Source organism: Calonectris borealis, chromosome 5 (assembly GCF_964195595.1).
Source record: "Calonectris borealis chromosome 5, bCalBor7.hap1.2, whole genome shotgun sequence".
Classification (NCBI taxonomy): domain Eukaryota; kingdom Metazoa; phylum Chordata; class Aves; order Procellariiformes; family Procellariidae; genus Calonectris; species Calonectris borealis.
In genome coordinates, this window is record NC_134316.1 from 26526998 (window position 1) to 26546543 (window position 19546).

A 19546-nucleotide genomic window follows, 5' to 3' on the forward strand; every position below is an offset into this window, starting at 1 on the left:
AAGAAACACTTTGATAGGAGAGAAAGAAAGAGTCTGGCCCAGCCTCTGTGGCAAAAGCCCTTTGGAAAAGCAGGTCCATGCCAAACCGTGCAGGCTTGGCGGTGATGGTGTCAGAGTACAACCCCAGCTTTAAAATAAAAAATTCTCCAGTCATTCGTTTAGTAAGGAAGCACTACAGATTATTACTAAAGCTGAAAGAATTTGTTTAGATCCATGCTGTGTTTCACTGCGAATGTTTATTTTCTTTCATCACTTCATTGAGCTTGGACAATGACACCAAGCTAATTAGTTTCACATTTGTCCATACTTTTAAGCCCTTCTCCTTTGCAGGATTTCATGGCTGCAGTACCAAGGTTGTAAGCATGATGAGCAAAGGCACATTTGGTTTTTTGGAGAAAGTCTTCACTTGATCTTTATTTTTGGTCATCAGGTGATTCTAGTAAGTTTGCTACTAGCTAAAGCCTATACACTGGAGGGCCAAAGCTGATCTGATCATGTTTCCTTCCAAAAAAAAATTACAACTGATGCCTAGCTTGGAAGAGTGAAAAGCTTGCAAGCAGAAAAGCTCCTGCAATCAGAGGAAGACGAATCAACTCTTGACATGTTCAAAACTATTTTTTAATACCTTACTACTGGAAGGCCAGTGGTATACTTGATGCTTGGAAAGGCACCAAATGCCAAGACCCGCAACACCACTCCTATCTACTGTTTCCAGTTCAAGATAACAAACACATTCAGGGTCTCTGAAGGATTGTCTGTTAATGATCCTTTTCAAAAAAAAACATTTGGACTCCTTACAGGACACTCTCAAACACAGGAGTTTGGGGAAAATCTGGACAAACAATGCACTGGAGTGCCTGAAGCTCCTTTTTGCATGGGCAGTTCTGTCTGAAAGTGCAGCTAAGCGCTGGTGCTGGACTACTTATTTCCTGGGGATGCAGCACCAAGCACAGAAGGCCCAGATCCATCACTGGCCATGTGCCTCGCACAGTACCACGTAAGAAAAGACAGAACCTGAAAGGCAGAAGAAGCTGGGCAGCAGTGCACTCTAACTCTGCTGTGTGTGTTCCCTGCACTGGCATCACCACCACCACTAGCAGGAGCACTGGCACAGCAGCCTGGGTGCTGAACCCTGGGTCACTTTCCAGGGTCTCAGGTTCACCTTGCCAGGGACCTATCACTGCTGGGGAACTCCTGGAGTAGAGCTGGGCTCCAGCTACCACGTGGCACCCTCAAAGTGCCAACGTGGATCAGGCTTAGCCCAAGTAATTCCACAGGACAATAACGTTCGCAGCTGCCTGCTCCTCCTTGGACCCACACCAAGGGGTGTACTGCCCATAAAAGCCAATGTCATGTCACACTTCCCCGGCCCTCCTGCAATTACCCTGTACCAGTTTTATTTTCTCTTCTCTCTGCTTTCTTTCCACATTCTGCCCCAGCTTCCATGTCTTATCTTCAGTAATTTCTACTGATGGACAGTCCTGTTACCCATCAACGCCAACCTTTTGAAGAGTAAAAGCCCCATACAGCTGTATCACAAACAACCAGAGATCCCACATTGCATACATGCAAAATCTAGGGACCCACAATTGCTGCTGTCATTACACACATCACAAGAGCTGATCTATGCACTGGCAACAGCCACCTGCCTGCACATCCGCATGCTGGGGGCTACCACTGCTACTGCTTCACCACATTGCCTGGTGCCACAGCTCTGGCCAAATCACTTGTCTCAACAAATTACTCACAACAGCAGTAGGGTTGGCAGGTCTTACAACCGATGGCGCAGCATCAGGGTGATGGGCTGCATGGGGAGACGAGTCCAGGTAAATTTGTAACAGCAGAGACTGGGGATAAGTTGGAAACAAAGTCTAACCTGAATGTCACAGTGGTGAGAATCTGCTGAAGCTCTAGAAAAAAGGGTCCTGCTGACTTGCCTGAAACCCCCTAAATCTTCCTCCTCCGCTGAAGGCTAAAATAAAGAAAAACAAAAAAGTGGGTTCCCTATAGCAGAGAGCAAGAGACAAAATTCCCCCCAGAAAAAATGCAGTATTTTCCACACTGGTGGCTGTCTCATCATGGAAAGACATCTGAGACACTTCATTAGTCACTGCCTGCAGCTTGCCTCCTCAAACATGTCTCCAAAGCAGTAAAGACCAAAAATACAATGAGAAAAGAGGAATCTCTGTATCTGAAAATGTGGAAATAACTGTTCAGATGCCAGGCAAAGAATTTTCTTTGTATATTTTATGGGCCAAACTCTGACCTCTTCTCCAGTGCTATTTTCATCTTTAAATAACTCCTCCAGAAAGGGGCCAGGTCCAGAACTGCACTACTAAAAAAGCCCAAAAGTCATTTTTTCAAACAGGTGTCTTTACTAGTAAATCCAAATCCTGCAAATAATTTAAAGCTGCCAGTTCTCACTGGAGCTTCTCTCACAAGTTTGGAGATGTGCTGGTAAAGAAGCCCACATGCTGAAAGCTAGGCTGGATGTGAATACTCAAAGCCCTGCCCACTGTCCCCCTAAAGGGGGCCGCAAGTCTTCACTGGCAGGGTCAACAGAGACCACTGGGAGGAGCCAGAAGAACGGAGAAAGCAGGAGGGATGGAAGAAGGTACTGCAGTGCCTAAAATATTTCTTTGCAACTCTGACTTGTATTTTATTAAAATGTTAAGAACCAGTAAGGTGCAGGACAGATACCCCCCTTTCAAATCTGCCCTAGACCCTAGTCTGCACATTACAGCATCGATCCATACATGAGATAAACAAAAATGCCAAGTGAAGGATGGAAAACGGCTCAGCATCTTTTCTGAACTCCGACAAAGGGCAAAATCACGATGCCAGAGTCTCCCAAGCTCCCTGGCATTCTGTGGTTCTTATCTGTCATGCACTCATCACTTCAAAATTGGACTTGCCCTTCCAGCTCTGGCAAAGACTGCATGTGAGAGTGCTGCCCTGGGAATCACAGAATCATAGGATCATTTAGGTTGGAAAAGACCTTTAAGATCATCGAGTCCAACCATAAACCTAACACTGCCAAGTTCACCTCTAAACCATGCCTCGAAGCACCACATCTACACGTCTTTTAAATACCTCCAGGGATGGTGACTCAACCACTTCCCTGGGCAGCCTGTTCCAAGGCTTGATAACTCTTTCCGTGAAGAAATTTTTCCTAATATCCAATCTAAACCTCCCCTGGCGCAACTTGAGGCCGTTTCTTCTCATCCTATCGCTTGTGACTTGGGAGAAGAGACCAACCCCCACCTCGCTACAACTTCCTTTCAGGTAGCTGTAGAGAGCAATACGGTCTCCCCTCAGCCTCCTCTTCTCCAGACTAAACAATCCCAGTTCCCTCAGCTGCCCCTCATAAGGCTTGTGCTCCAGGCCCTTCACCAGCTTCCTTGCCCTTCTCTGGACACGCTCCAGCACCTCAATGTCCTTCTTGTAGTGAGAGGCCCAAAACTGAACACAGTATTCCAGGTGCGGCCTCACCAGTGCTGAGTACAGGGGCACTTCCCTAGTCCTGCTGGCCACACTATTTCCGATACAAGCCAGGATGCTGTTGGCCTTCTTGGCCACCTGGGCACACTGCTGGCTCATGTCCACCCGGCTGTCGAACAATACCACCAGGTCCTTTTCCACAGGGCAGCTTTCCAGCCACTCTTCCCCAAGCCTGTAGCGTTGCCTGGGGTTGTTGTGACCCAACTGCAGGACCCGGCACTTGGCCTTGTTGAACTTCATACAAATGGCCTCAGCCCATCGATCCAGTCTGTCCAGGTTCGTCTGTAGAGCCTTCCTACCCTCGAGCAGATCAACATTCCCACCCAACTTGGTGTTGTCTGCAACCTTAACTGAGGGAAGAGGTCTCTAGAGCCAGCCAAGCCTATCAGAGCAGCCAGATGACTTGGCAAGGGGGAAGCAAGGCCCTGGTTTCTACAGCAGGTTAATTCATCTATCCTCGCAAGTCAACCCACACTCAGCTCTTGCTTGGACATCCTTCCCTGTGACTGATATAAGGAGAATTTCTGTAGAGCCAAGCCAGGCTGCAGAGCACACTGACAGAGCTGACAGGCAGCAGCTGCCAGCCCCTGTGTGTTCCCCCAGGTAAGATGAGTGCTGTGGAGGGGGGGCAGCTGGCTTTGTCCATCCCGGGAGCCGCAGGCCTGTGCCCTGGTACCACAGAGGAGCTCTAGCTCCAGGAGCGCTAATGCAAGCCCAGGCCACGCCGTCATCCCGAGTCTCCCTGAGCTCTTCGCCACGGCCGAGTTGGACTAGGTCTGCGCCAGCAGCAAGCTGCGGCGGGGGAGCCCGGGTGGGAGGGGAGCCGGGACGCTGCCCGGCGCCCCCGCCGCCCGCCCGCTGCCGGCACTGGCCCGCCCGGCTGCACCCTCTACCGGCCGCGGCACGCAGGCGCCGCCGGGCAACTCGGCGGCAGCAGCTCCCGCCGCCCTTACCACCGCGTCCCGGGACTCTGTGATGCTACTTCTAACACTAAAATGGGCTAAAACAGGATGGGGGGGTGTCTCATTTCAGACACCGCGAATGTAACCACGTCCTGGACACGGCACACTAGAGAGCAGCTGACACCAACACCTCCAGTCAATCTCTCCACCTCACCTCTCTTCCCACCGGGGCCAGGAGCGCTCCTGCAGGCAGGCCTTTTCCTTCTGCCTGGTTTCCCCTTCTAGGAAGAGCAACTCTCCGCAGCCCCAGCTGTATCAGAACAAAGGCACTGCTTTTATTCTCACAGCTGCTGCAGGCTCTTAGCTTTTGTCACCAAATCTTCATTGCAGGGTACTCATCAAGCACAAAACCAGCGTGACTCGCTAAACCACAAGGCCCAGAGCTCACTTAAAGAGCAAACATCCTGCCATCGGACCAATGCGTGTTTGTTTGGTACAACAGTCTTCATCAGCACAAAGATTAAACCTCTGCTTAGGTACCTACGATGCCCTCAGTGCTCTGCAGCCGCAAAACAGGATCCAAGGAGCTTCCAGAAAAGAAACAGGGCAACAAGTATTTCAGAGAGGGCAAGGGAAACGGTGATAAATCTCTTTCCTGGTGAGCTAACACCCATTACTTGATCAGCTCCAACTTTCTGGGGTGGTGGGGCCCCATACAGGTGCACAGCATTCCCTGCAGCTGGCAAGCCAGTCACTGCAGGACAACATGCTGTGATACATACATTATAAGCCTCAACACAAAAAGATTTGCCTTTTTCCTCACCCCCCTTTTCCCACAGGGCAGCTTGTAATTCCCAGAGGCAGCTAACAGCAGAGAGTCAGTTATCTGGAAATGACTGGTTACGGTTTCAGGCTATGATAGATGGCACTCACCGGTAATCCTTCCCTCCCTCTCTCCATTAATACCCCTCCTCCCTCCAGTTACCAGAAAACGCAGCAGTGCTCCCTTCTGCCCGCCCCTCTCTCCTCCCTCCAGGCTACTCCTTTGGAGAATTGGCTCCACAGCTGGATTGTAAAATAATCCAGCTGTTCCTATGACAACGTGCTGGCAGTGGGCAGAGATGACGCCAGCACACAGTGTTGGCCCATTCACTACCAACACCCAACTCTGTTTGTTTTGGTTTGGGATGCATTTGTTTTTCTATGCGGGCAGCTCTGCCGAGTACATTTCTGAAGGCCGGAGGGGCAGGAGGAGCCACAATCCCAGAGACGCCAAGAAAGTTGCTGGCTCTGTGATTTACCCTTTTTATTTTTTTTGCCCCGGCTCCATCTGATGTGAGGATAAAAACCCCTCCAGCAGTCTTGCAGCTGCACCCAATCTTTGCAAGACTTGATCCAGAGCCTGAGTTGAAAGGCACAGTGCAAGACTTTGCGTGTAAGGATTCCACAGGGAAAAAAAAAAGAAGCCTTGGGTAGAATCAATAGGGGGCATGCAGCCTTTATTTTAACATCTTGCCTGTCAGCAGAAGGATTGCAGTGTAGAGGGAAGCAAAGGAAAAACTTGCTCCTTGAGAAGCATTAGCCAAACCCCTGGCTGGACTCATCCAGCCTCTCCAGCTTTGATAGGAGCTAGCTCATGTACTGAGGGATTTGGACAGAGTCCATTAGCAGGAGCAGAAGGACCTTATTGTCCAGCTCAGCAAAAGGAGGAGGCTCCTCGGGTACTGCAGCTATTAGACCTGCTCAGCAAAGCCTGCTCCTTCTGCGTCATTGAGATCATTCTGCAGACACCATCTACAGCTCTACAACTCCAATAACAGGGCTCCCAAAGGGAAGGGCAGGAATGTGCTTGACAGTCTTCAGGAGAAGACAACAATTTCCCTGGGACTAACACCCTTCACTGACAGGGAAACTCAGCACAGCAAAATGCCCCCACTCCCAGCATCAACAAAGCGAGAGACAGCGTTTGTTACTGCCTGTACATGTCACTATGTCTCCATTTTTATTCTGAAGGTCTTGAGAACAGAGCAGGGCATGTAAGACAGGCAGGGCTCTGTAGCTGCATAACTGCTAACAAACTGTTTCCTTTCAACCCCAGGTAATTAACCATCATTACAAGCACAACAGCGGCCATTTCTATTGCACGGCTGACTGCAATGACCAGGGCTCCCGCTGCTCTGCTTTCAACATGCTGAATGTCAGCAGACAGAGGTGAAGAAAGATAGTCCACAGCGAGAAAAGCAAAGCATTAAATTAGTTATTTTGTTTGTGAAGAGAGACCTTCATGGACCACTCTGGAGACAGGACACGAATGGCCAATTAACCCAAGCAAGTGGAATGAGGGAATGTATCTCAAACTACCCAGGGTTGCTTCTCTGATCTGGCATGGTGAGCAGCTGGACACAGCAGACTGTCAGGTACAAGGGAAGTCAAGAGATCAGATTAGCTTAAACCTATAGATGCTTCACTGATGAGAGCAAGGAAAGAAAAACAACTAGAAGCATGACTGTTTCTGGAAATGCCTGAGAAATTGCAGACCCAACAAAGCACTGTAGCACCTATCACACTGTGGTCAATTGGGTTTGGACAGACCTTTACAGGCTCAGGAAGCTACCCTTCTAATGCTGCACCTGGCATGTCTGTAACGCTGCTGCTTCAGGGTGCCTCACCTCCTCAGCTCTCCACAGCCATTTCCACGTTGCCCTCAACATCTGTCCCCTGCCCACTCCTCAACCATGTAAAAGTCCCAGACATCAGAGATAGCAGCAGCAGCAACAGGTCAGTGCTGGGTTCAGAAGTCTTCTAACTTGCCTTGCCTCCTCCACTGCACAAGGAGTGAAGACAAGCTAACTTTTGAGAACCAGCTGCAGTGCTGCTGCTCACAGAGCAGGAAGCTCTACTGTACACTTTACCCAAACTCTGATCCAAGTTTTACTTCTAACTTCCCTTCTCACCACACAGAGATTTCTGTTCTGGGTTCAAAAGATCAGAAATAAATGTCACAAGCCATATGTGTATAAGGCTTTTTTCTTGCTATTCATTTTGCAGCAAGGACATAAGTAATTTAATAGTAGTGCAGAAAGATTTGAGGTACCTTCCACCAGAGATGTGTTTTCCTACCTTTTTACTTACTTTAGAAATCACCCCCAACTTATACACACAGCACAACAATTTGAATCCAACAAGCTCTACAGCCTCCTCTAGATCCAAAATGCCCTTCAGCCTCAGTGCCACCGGAACATCCTCTGCCAGCACAGTAGTTACAGCAAGACACTCCTTCAAGGATCTGGCCTCTGTCGACTGTTCAGTATTGGGCTCTCTCACTGGCCCAAGACAGGCTCAGCCCAAGATCTCCCTACGTCCTTCCTGCAGAACACAGTTCAAAGAGTGAAAAACAGACTTCGCAAAATAAACAAAAGCAAAGCTCTTCCCCTGACTAGCATAGCCTGTGGGAGTCCAAGCTCCTTGTGTGCTGTGCTTTAGTCTTCAGCACTTTCCACAAGTGCCAGATCCCAAACCCACAATCTCTCTCAGACTTTTTACTATTTCCTGGGGCAAAATCTGATAAGAGGTTGCCGGGCCCCTGGTCTGCGTGGTGTTTACAGGAACAGACCACTCTACCCAAAGCTTCATTAGATAAACTAGACTCAGTATCAGCACATGTACATATTTGAGAGGATTAAGAACAAGATTTCATCAAAAGGTATTTCAATTATCAGACTGCACAGCAGATACACAGCAAGGCAAAGGACTCTGAGAGCATGTCTGGCCATGTATCAACAACCTGTCCGTTCCATGAAAAGTCTACCTGCCTACCTGGTCCTGCCCCAGGAAGCACCCTTGTGAGGCTCCGCAATTGTTGGAAAGCAGATGGGCGAGAGTGAGGAGGGCAGCCTGAGAGCAGTGTCAGTGCAGATGGGAGATGGGATCAGGCGAGTGACTGGGGTAGAGGTTTTGTGGAGAGGACTGGAGGGTCTGCCTGGGGCAGCTGGCAAAGCAGGCTGCTGCACTGGGGATGGAGCATCAGCCCTTTGGTTCTGATTGAGCCAGCAATTTAGATTGACTTTAGTGAGGCTCTCGATGCCATCTCCCCTAGCATTCTTATAACCAAATTAGTGAGATAGTCACTGGGTATGTCAATAATGAGGTTGGTTGAAAACTTGCCCCACTACCAAGCACAAAGCTGATCAGCAGTTACAAAGTCCAAGTCACAATCAGTAGAGTTAGGCAGCATCTCTCAAGAGTCAGTACCGGGGCCAATACTCTGTGATGCCTTTATTAACACCCTGAAAGATGTGACAAAGCATATGGCCAGCAAATTCACACACAATATCAAATCAGGGGTACTGGCTGATATACTTAGAGAGTAGGGCTACTACTTAGAGGGATCCGAATAGGCTGGATAAATGGCTGATAGGAACCTGAAGTTAAAAAAAAAAATTAAATGCAAAGTCCTCCGCCAGGGAGAGAACAACTCCATGCAACAGTACAGGGTGCTGCCTGGCTGAGGAGCCACTTTGCTGAAAAAGTGTTTGGAATTTATAAAAAGTTTGGGAATGCAGTGGGGGAACTCTTCAAAGCATGTCCCCAGGATCCTGATTTTTTACTATGAGGGTGGTCAAACACTGGACCAAGTTGCCCAGAAAGGCTATGGAACCTCCAATCCCAGCGACCCAGTTCAAAACCCAACTGGACAACGCGGTGAGCAGCACACTCTTGTTTGACCTGCTTTGAGCCGGTGGCCGGAGTAATGACCCCCGGGGTCAGAGCATCCTGATTCGATACTCCTCAACTAGAACCAGTCACTGCTTTTCTCCCCCAGTGCTCAGCTTCCTGGAGACCAGCAGGGAGCAGTGAAGGCGAGGAATGAAGACTCACCCACCGGACCAGCAGCATTCCTGCAAGGCTGCAAAAACATGCCGGGACTGCCCAGGGCTGCAGTCGCGAGTGCCCAGCCCAGGGAAGCGGGACAGGGACCCGGCCAGCCACCGGCCGACAGAGGGCACTGCGGGATGCCCGGGAAGGGGCACGGCCGACAGAGCCCGGGGTGGGGAGCTGCCAGCCGGCGCGGCGACAGGAGGCGCTGAGCAGCCGCTGGGGAGCGCGGCCCTCAGGAAGGGACTTGCGCGGGGACCTGGGCGAGGCAGGGAGAGGCTGGGGGGCGTTTTCTTCAGCCGGGGAGTCAGTGGAGGGGGCTGCCCAGCCGGCTGCACCCACGGGTGCCAGCCCACGAGCCAGATCCCCAGTGACTCCCGAGATCGGCTCGATATTGCTGCTGTAAGCGTCTGGGGCTACAGGGTTCATATTGCCCAACTCTCCCCCTTGATCTTGAGATCCAAACACATGCTTAACAAAAACCGAAATTTAAATTCTTACATAACCACATGACTCCAGGCACTGGGATGATGAAATCCTAAGTAGCACCAGAACTCGTCCACTGACACAGGACCTGGAGGGGACTGCCAAAACCCAGGAGACACAGGCAGCCCTGTGCCATTTTACTGGACAGCTTTGCTACAGCTCAGGATCGTGCTCACATCCATCGTGAAATTGAACACCAAGGCCACAGCGTCATTTGCACATTTCTGTCAGTTCCAGTAAAAACTATAGCATATTGTTTTAAGCTACAGCACATTATCCACAGATGACAAGTATGGAAAATCAAACATCAGGGAAAGAAACCCCAGTGAATGGAAGTCTTGGGACCCCAAAGACCTGGGTTTAGAGCCGGCTGAGCCTAAAAGCGCTGCCTCAGGGGTCTGACTCGTGCATTGATGCAACCGGCTGGGGTGGTTTCAGGCATTCCCATGCCAGTCTCTCCACCCTGCTCTCCTGGCCTGGGTTAACAGACCTGTTCCAGGGGAGGCAGAAAGGAATGGGAGCTTTTGTCACTGGGCATTGGGGAGCTCTGCACAAGCTCCTTTCCTCAGTTGCTTGGTTAGCTAACCATACTGGGGATGTGGGAGGGTACACACAAGCTCCTTTTTGTCACCTCAGAGAGCTAGCAACCTACCACAGACAGCAAAGATGGTATTTTAAACTGCTAGTTACGTCTGTCAGAGCATGTCATCCAGATCTTAGAGATGCTCATACATACACATAGAGACGTTTCATACATCTGCCACAAACCCTGTGTGTTACCACTCGGCTGCTTTCACACACACCACCAGTTCATTGCTCCTCTACTGTGCCTGACCCAACTGATCCTGCCGATCATAGACTCAATGCATTGCATAGGTTGGAAGGGGTCTCTGGAGGCCACCTAGCCCAACCCTGTTCAAAGCAGGGCCAGTTAGAGCAGGCTGCTCAGGGCCTCGGCCAGTCAAGTTCTGATGACCTCCAAGGCTGGAGGTTCCACAACCTCTCTGGGCAACTTGCTCCAGTGTTTGACCACCTTCATGGTAAAACATTAGGGTTTCAGCACACACTCTGAAGAGTCAGCACTCCAAACAGAATTTAGGCAAATCACTTATGCCCTCAATATGCTGTTCCACAGGAGTTTATACAGCTCTGTCAGCTACAAGATCTGCCTCTTCCATTGCTCTGGTATTAGCGTTTGACTGATCCTGCAGTAACTGTGGTCAGGGACTCAGACCAGCTGGAACTCAACCCTCCCACATAAATATGTTTGTTGTGCCAGTGTAACTTCCTGAACCATTTCATTGAGAGGACAGACAAATAACTGTGTAGAAGCCAGGAAGGAAACAGAATCACATGGATGGGAGCAGAGAAGATAGCAGGACCACACATGTAGATTGATTTAAGCTATCCTGAAACTGTAGTTTCTGACCTTGATTTACGTGGCTATTAAGATGAGATCACACACTTCACCTGCTTCATATGGTCTAATTGAGTCAGTGAAAAGCCGAGGTTGTCACCTTCAAGGCACTCAGTGGCCTGGCACCAGCACATCAAAAAAAAGGTCTCCTGAAACACCAAGATAGACCCTAGGCAACAACTCTGACTCTGGCGCAAGAAGACTCTGCAATAATGAAATACTTGCCTGTGCAAGAGACCCCATTTTCCAAGGATCTGTCCAAATTTGGAGAATGAGCTCCCTAGGGACTAAGGACCCTTCAGTACCTGCCCCTCCAGACTGCAAGCTATGCTGCTTTCACCTGTAATGCAAACACACTGCAACACAGAATCCGCTGGGGAGAGGAGAGGGGAACAAACCACACATTTGCGTATTAGTCACATTTGAGGTTAATGGGAAAGTACTCAGATGCTGCTCTGAACGGCTCATGGTAAGCTGCAGAATAGAACAGAACACTTCAATCATTAGTGCCCATAAGGAGCCCCGAGACCCTCAGGTGGAAATCATTACACAAGAAAAACTTTGTCTTCATAAACACATATGATTATTTCAGTGCATGATGTATCTTAAAAGGAAATACAAACCTTTGATTAAGAGTCAGAGTTGGTCTTTAGCACATTCTGTGTCTGATCACCTGCGGGGCACAATCTGTCATGCAATATCCAGTAATTAAGCTGTATTTATGACAAGATTGGAAGCTGTGAGATCATTCCCTGTGCAACTACACGTGCCTTAAATTAGCTATGATAATCATTCTCACATGCACGCAACATGGCCCTTAGCAGCAGCCAATGTCTGATCTTACAACAGCAAGTGACAACGTGACACGGAGAGGAAAAATAATGCAGACTTTGGTCATAAAGTGGTTTTGAAAAAAGGAGATTTTGCTGGGGTTTGACTGCATGGCATTATACTCAATTCCACACATTCAGCAAATGAATTGGTTGGCACTTTGATCACAAACACACAGATATCACCAACTCCAGAATTGTCATCTTAATATCTGCTCTCTATAAGGAATCAGCAAATAAGCTGCATTTATTTTTGGCATGAAAATACTTGCACAGTAAAGTTTTTCAAATTATATGTTCCAAAAATTATGAAAAAATTGAAACATGTAAATCTGGAGTGCTGAAGCCCTCTTGGCAAAGATGACTTATGTTTCCATTATACGACAGGTTTATCAAGAAGCCATGTTAATCCTGCTCTGGTGTACCGAGCGGGAGTCTTGCACTCCTGTAATACCCTTTCGCAACAAGGACTAAAGCTACAACAAAAGGAGTTTCATTAGGCGATTACAAGTTCAGGTCTTGACTAAATGTTCTGGGACTAAGAGCCAGAAGCCATACCCAGTGAAGCATTTGCCCTCAGCAGGGTCCCTAGGAATGTAGACGTAAAATTCTTCTCAAATAAATGTTCCTAATTGGGAACATCCCTTCTGGGGGAGGTAGCTTGTGTAAGTATCATTCTGCAGTTCTAAAAGCTGTGGAAGCCACCCCATCAGTTTGCCATGCCCCTCAGCTTGCAGACTGAAACAAAGATCTTGAAGATAAACAACCAGGTAGAGTAACACATTTCCTTCTGTGTTATTCCACTGTATTTGTCTCCAATTACAGCTACGTATCTACCTTCCAGTGAAAAACATTAGTTCATGTTTCCCTTAAATCCCACCCAATATTTAGGATGATTTGCGGGTAGTTTACCAAACACTGCAGTCATCAGGATTCGTTTTGGAGCACTGAACACCTTACAGAACCCTTACTAGTGAGGTAAATCCTGTAAGCTGCCAGAGCTCGTTTATAGAGTGGTGACACAAGCAGCATCTACAATACCAAATGAAGCAGGGCCAGGAACTGTTCTGTGGTGGAAGGGCCTGGTGGTACACTCAACACGTCCACGCTACACAGCACTTGGCCTGTGGTCACCTCCGAACTACATGTGGTGTCCCTGTAGCCCTAAGGCATAAGTATTATTTGAGGGGTGTTATTTCAAACACCCAGAATTGAAGAAACGAGGGCTGTGCTGTAGCCCAGAGGGGTGATTAACAGCATGAAGCTAAAGAACTTGTCATATGCCAAAGCAGAGAGGTGTGTTTGATAGGATGAAACCTGCTAGGATATTGGTGGATGACCCCACAGAGTGGAGGGAGCCCGGTTTCATGCAGTCTTGCCCACTGCTCATCAGGCACACGCTACCCTCTGAACCATGCCCAAGCACCACCTTAGAGGTTGCTAGTTGACAGAGGCCAAGACTGTTTCAGGGACCAGAGTTATTACCGTGTAATAGGGCGGGGTGGAAAATCTGCAGTCCAATGCCCAAGCTTGCTACCTACCCACTTTGATGTAGCAGCACAGGCATAGCCAAGGAACCCAGGCTTGTGGCACCTGGAACTTGCTGGCAAACAGCAGAAGAAAAAAGGGGGAGAATGGGAGGATCTGAGATTCCCATGAATAGTTAAAGCTGAATTTAGAGTGAACGTCTCAGAGTGAAATCCTGATCTGTGCCGAAACGCCATTCTTGGCTTTGCACTCAACTCTTATGTAATGACAGCAAGTTACTTTGGCTTATCTTCCTTAGTGTCCTCGAGGTTAGTGACACATCATCATTAGGTTACGTTACTATTTTAATTCAATTGCCATACCACATGCTTAAATGCTGTAACAGAGCTCGTCCTTCTTTCTACCGCGTGCTATCGACAACTGTCATTTCTCCTACAATTAGAGTTCAAATGTTTCATAGCAGCAATTGCATCACTCTCATGCTGAAGCACCCACTATACTTCAGAGCAGTGTCAAAGTAACATTTTACTTAAAAACCCCAACAACTTGGTAATATCTGAATCCTGTACATTTCAGATTATATGCTTTAAGACTGACACTGCTGCTGTATTTTATGACCTTTGCAATACTGTTACCTATTCAAAACAAATACTTAGTTTTGCAAACATAAACAGATAGATACTGTATTATGAGTTGGTTTCACTTCCCTTATTCCCTAGCATAAGAAGATTCAAGATGGGCTATTTAAAAGGAGCTAAATCCTTACCAAATGGAAGATGCGATGCAAACAGAATTAAAATGACTCCTTTAATGTTGTAGCTGGTTGTCTTTAGCCAACAGGATCAAGTTACAAAACATTTGTATAAAAACAAAGCTCAAATATAATCGATGAAGAGGAGTTGAAAATCTGTTGTTCTGCAGACCAAAGATGCAGGGGGGGAAACAGAACAAGAGCTCCATAATTGGAAATAATAAAGATACTTTGTCCACATGCTAGTTACGACCTTCTTTTGTTTTCCCATGATATCCTGTTGATATAATATCCAGGTCCCTTGTGGACATCCGCTGTTTCCAAATGAGAAGAATGGGTGTTGTTGGTTTCACTTCAGCACCTCACCGGGTCACCAGCCTACCTACTATGTCTGGAAAGCCTGCCGGAAGCAGCGTGAAAGAACAACCTTATCAGCAAAAGATCTGAACGGATGAGGAGCACGGACATATGAGATCACATCTTGTGGTAATTTAAACATATTTCAAATATCATTACAATAAGGAAGCAAAGAATGAGAGCAAAAGTTCAGCTAAATACTTACAAACCCACATAGGAATAGTCATAGTGGATGAGATCAAGCACACCTTTTTCCCCCTCTCTGCTATCAGCCACAGCCTTCTGAGAGCAACCACCTGGAGAAGGTTGTAAGGACAAAGCCAGGGTGTAGTGCTGCCTCCCCGCAGTATTCCCCAAGGCCCCAGAAATTTACAAAAATCAGGACTTCCACAGCCAAAAACATTATTTTCACATTTAATAGTCCTCATTAGCTTTTTCTTCTGCTTGTTTTCTGGACTTCATCTCAAAAAAAGCCTTGTAGTATCCACAAAATCATGCAACAAGGTTTTCCACAAGTAACTACAATATGGAATGAGCAACTTCATCAAGTTTGGTTTTATCGCACATTTTCCCGACATTTCATTTGATGCACATCATTCTTATGTTGAAAGAAACCTGCCCTCACTCATATCTCTGTAAGGCTGAAAAGTCCTAGTTAATTTATCTGTTTCTCACCCAGAAGCTGTTCCACACCTCAGAACACCTGTTTACTTCTCTGCACCTCTTACGGTGCTCTACGTCCTTCTGAAGATAAGATCAGAACTACACAGCATTCAAAGCACTGGCACACCGTGGATTTACCCCATGCTGTAATGATGCTCTCTGCTTTGTTCTCTAGCTCTTCTTTCTTACCTCCTAACACTTGATTTGCTCATTTACGAAGCCTTGGGCTGAGATTTTCACAGAACTATTATTATGCCAAGATCTTGTCTCTAAATGATAAATCAGCTTCTAGGCTGTTCCTGGATATATAAAGTTAGGATTGCTTATCTCCTATTTGAAACACTTTAAATTTATGTACATCAAATTGCATCACTCACTCACTTTGTATTGTTAAAGTTTTACTCAAGTTCCTCTCAGACCACAGGCTCCAACTGTGATCCTTGTGGAGCTTCACATATTGACTCCTTCCACCGAGAAAACATTTTTGCTCTGTCCTACAGCAATCTGTCTTTAACGCAGTGTCATCTACCCAGGTGAAAACTTCTCCTCTTACTCCACAGTTTCTTCAGAAGCTTTTGCTGATAGATTTTATTGAATACTTTTTAGAAACCCAAGTAGACAACATCAGTTGAATCTCCTATCCACATGCTTTGCCAACTCCTCACAGGACTCCAAACACGTGAGGCCAGGATTTCCCTTTAGAAAAGCTCTGCCAGCTCTCCTGGTACACCATTTTCTCCCTGCGCCCACTAGTTTGCCTTTTTAAACAGTTTCCATTAACTTGCCTGGTACAGATAACAGGCTCATTGCTCAGCAGCTCCCCAGAACTTTTCTAGCCACTTTTGTTTTTAATTGGCATATTAACTATCTTCCCATTCTCTGTTATCAAAGTGCTTCTAAATGAGATGTTACACATAACCATTAGTAAGCAGCTCAGCTACTTAAACCTTGACTTCTCTTAGAACTCTTGAATAAGTATCATGCAGTCCAACTGTTCAGCGCTTTTTATTTTAGCAATTTGTTTCATAACCTTCTCTACAGACACTTCAGCTTGAGACATATCCTCCGATAAATCTTTCACAAAATCGAGTATAAGCACAGGAATCTTTGTAAGTTCCTCTACAGTGAGCACAGAACAAAATACTAATTTACTTTTTTTTCTAGAACCTTATCTCCTCTGAACAATCCATTTATTTTAGACTGTCCACTGGCTCTGACAACTTTTTTGGCAGGCTTCCTGTTCTATTTTGACTGAAAGCAGAAGAGTCAGATTTATTGGCAAAGTAACAACAAAACAAATGACAAGAGAACCGGCAGAACCAACTGTTCAAGGATACAGGTGCCTGGTCCCCTATTACACCAAAGTCAGGTTTCATAGGGTAGCTCTTGTACTGCAAGTGCAGTAAAAAAATGATAATTATTTTCTGTCACCTAATTCCATATGGAGATAAGTGTTATTATGTGTTTTTTTTATGCTAAGTCAAATTCTATCATCTTTGAATTTCCACTGTCACAGGCCAGTTCTTCCAGCTCAGAGCTGATCATGGAGGTTTGCAGGTGGAGAGGTGACACTAGGGAAGCAAAGCCTACTTAAGGACAGCGAGAGCTACCAGCTGTTACACGTGAACCCACCTGGGATCCAGCGCCCAGCACTACGGGGAGCCAGGGAAGCTCTCATTCCTCCTCCTGACACCTCAGTCCCCCCAAAGGGGACGAGAGCGCGGGAGGAGGGGTGACAGAGGCACCCCACCGCAGGCGCCCACCTGCCAGGGGCCCGCACTCAGCCACGGGCTTCGCGCCTTCTCCAGCCTGGGGCAAGACACTGAGTGGGGGCCCCGGCTGTGGGGACGCCACCGGGGCAGGGCCGGGCGAGGCTGAGGAACATGGCCACCGCCCCGCGCGCCGGCCGTTGGGCCAACGGTCCGGCCCTCGCGCACGCCCCCCATCCTTTCTGGAACCTTCCCGCCGCAGAGCCACACGCGCGAACAGACGTCCAGCGCCCGCCACGGGAAGAGAGGTGCCGTCGCTTTGCCATATATGGGCATGGCCGGAAGTACTTGCGTCATGGCGTTGGCTCGTAGCGTCTCCGCGGGGAGCGGGACGTCACGTCCCTGACGCGCCCGCCGCCCGGCGCCCTGGCAACCAAACAGTAAACACGGGGCGGGGAGGGGCGGCGGGCGCGCAGGCGCGGCGGGGCTCGGCGCGGCCCGGGGCGGCGGCGGCGGCGGCGGAGGAGGAGGAAGGAAGAGGAAGAAGAAGAAGAAGAAGAGGAGGAGGAGGAGGAGGAAGAGGAGGAAGAGGAGGAGGTGTTCCCCGCAGCGCCCTGTGGCCTGCGCCGACCGGGTCGGGGAGGGCGGTGGGGCCCGGGCGACCTGCCGGCCGCCTGCGGGGAGGGCGGTTGTGCCTGCGGCGGGGCGGGCCCAGGAGCTGCGCCCCGGCCCCCGGGAGCGCTCCCACGGCCCCTGGCCAGCGCGGAGGGTCCCGGGGAAGGCCCGCCTCAGCCCCGCTCCGGGCCGTTCCGCCGCCCGCCGTTCACCCGGCTCCGTGAGGGAGCCCCGCGGGGTGGCGCCGGGGCTGGCCCTACGCTGGGAACCTCCGCGGTGATTTCAGGTACCGGCAGCGGTGCCAGCTCGGGCCCCTGCGCCCGGGCCTCAGGCCTGCGGAGGAGAGGGGCCGCCCCGCCGCGGCCTGGGGTCAGGAGCGCTGGAGACGAGGGGTGAGCGGGGGCTGCGTAGGAGCGCGTCGGGACTGCAGCTTCTGCCAGCATCGAAGCAGTCCTGGAGCCGCAGCACCCTCCTGTATACGGGGTTGCTTTGCTGTGCAGCCCTTCATTATTCTGCTATAAACGTGTTTAAGGCTCTTCATGTTGCTTTACAGCTCTACTTTTTGTAATTTGTAATAACAATTCCACTATTCCTTGTGTTGTGTGGCAGTTCCATTTCTAAGAATTAATTACGCTACTGCCCTCAACGGGATCAGGAGCAGAGAAGGCGTCAGAAATAATGCGAGTGTTACCTGCTTGTCTTATCTCGTTCCATTGTTTTGTTTCACAAAGCTTTGTACCGATATCTGTGTGATGTATCAGATACAGCTTATAATTGAGGCACATGCATGTAATCCGTTCCAAGCAGAGATTGCTGCGTTACTCCTTCTCATGGCTCTGTTGAAGTTAGTGGCAAGATTCCCACTGATTTAAGTGAGATTTCACTCCAGAGTTCTCAAATGCTAGGAAGCAGATAAATCATATCCATGACACACCATAAATTTTATCTAGCACGTCCTGAATCCTGGATCGACCCAGGCTGAAGGCAAAGAGTAGGGCTGGAGCCTGGGGTTAAATGTAACGTCTCATGTAGTGCCACCCCTGAGTTTGACATCATCGTGTAACAAATGCAGAAGCTGACACTTATACTTGGCACTTGCTGTCGCTGCTGTTAGAAGGAAAAGTCTCAGTTAGGCTGCAGGACTGCTGTCCCTTGGAGCACTAGGTTTTGCTTCAACCTGTCCAGTGATCATGAGAGATAATGGGGCCAGGATCACTCCACCTACTTTGAGGGGACTGTGTGGTATTTTGGGACTCTATAGACCCCTGCTCCTTTCTGCCTTCTGCTGAACGTCTGGAGATTTCAACAGCACGCGTGAGCTCTCTAAGACCTCTGAATTCTCCAGCTCTGCACCAGATGGTCTTTCAGAATCAGTTGCGATTCCAGATTCACTGACTTCACGGCGTTACTTGTCACGTAAGTCTCACTCTCTTGCAGGTGTGCCTACATGACTTACTTCAGGGATCAGCGCTGCTGTGCATTTGCTGCGCCTGGGTGTTGCCCTTGTAAATTCGAGTGGCCATGTGAAAGTAGCTGCTTCTCAGTGGGTGGCATCTCAGTAGCAACTGGGGTCATTCTTCGTCACTTGTCAGCGCTGCCTCCAGCTTAATGTTGAAAGAGTGGAAGCCTCATGCGTAATATTTGATTTTGCACAGGGCAGGCGTTGTTGAGCAAGCCATGAGGCTACAATACAGACTATTGAGATGAGATACATCCTGTGCGTGTTCTGATTAGGGAAGGGGTGAAGAAAGCAGAGCCTGCTGCAGTGACCAGGAAATGTGGAGTTACACAAGCCCAGCCACGAACGCCAGAGAAATCTCCAGCCTGCCGGGATTGCCTGAGAGCACAGTGTCAAGGTGGCCTTTGGCTGGTCGCGTGTGCCAGCGTGGGTGGCGTCTTTGCCTCCACCTTGAGAACGGAGTTCTGAAGAGCTGGAGTGACAGGGCTCTCCT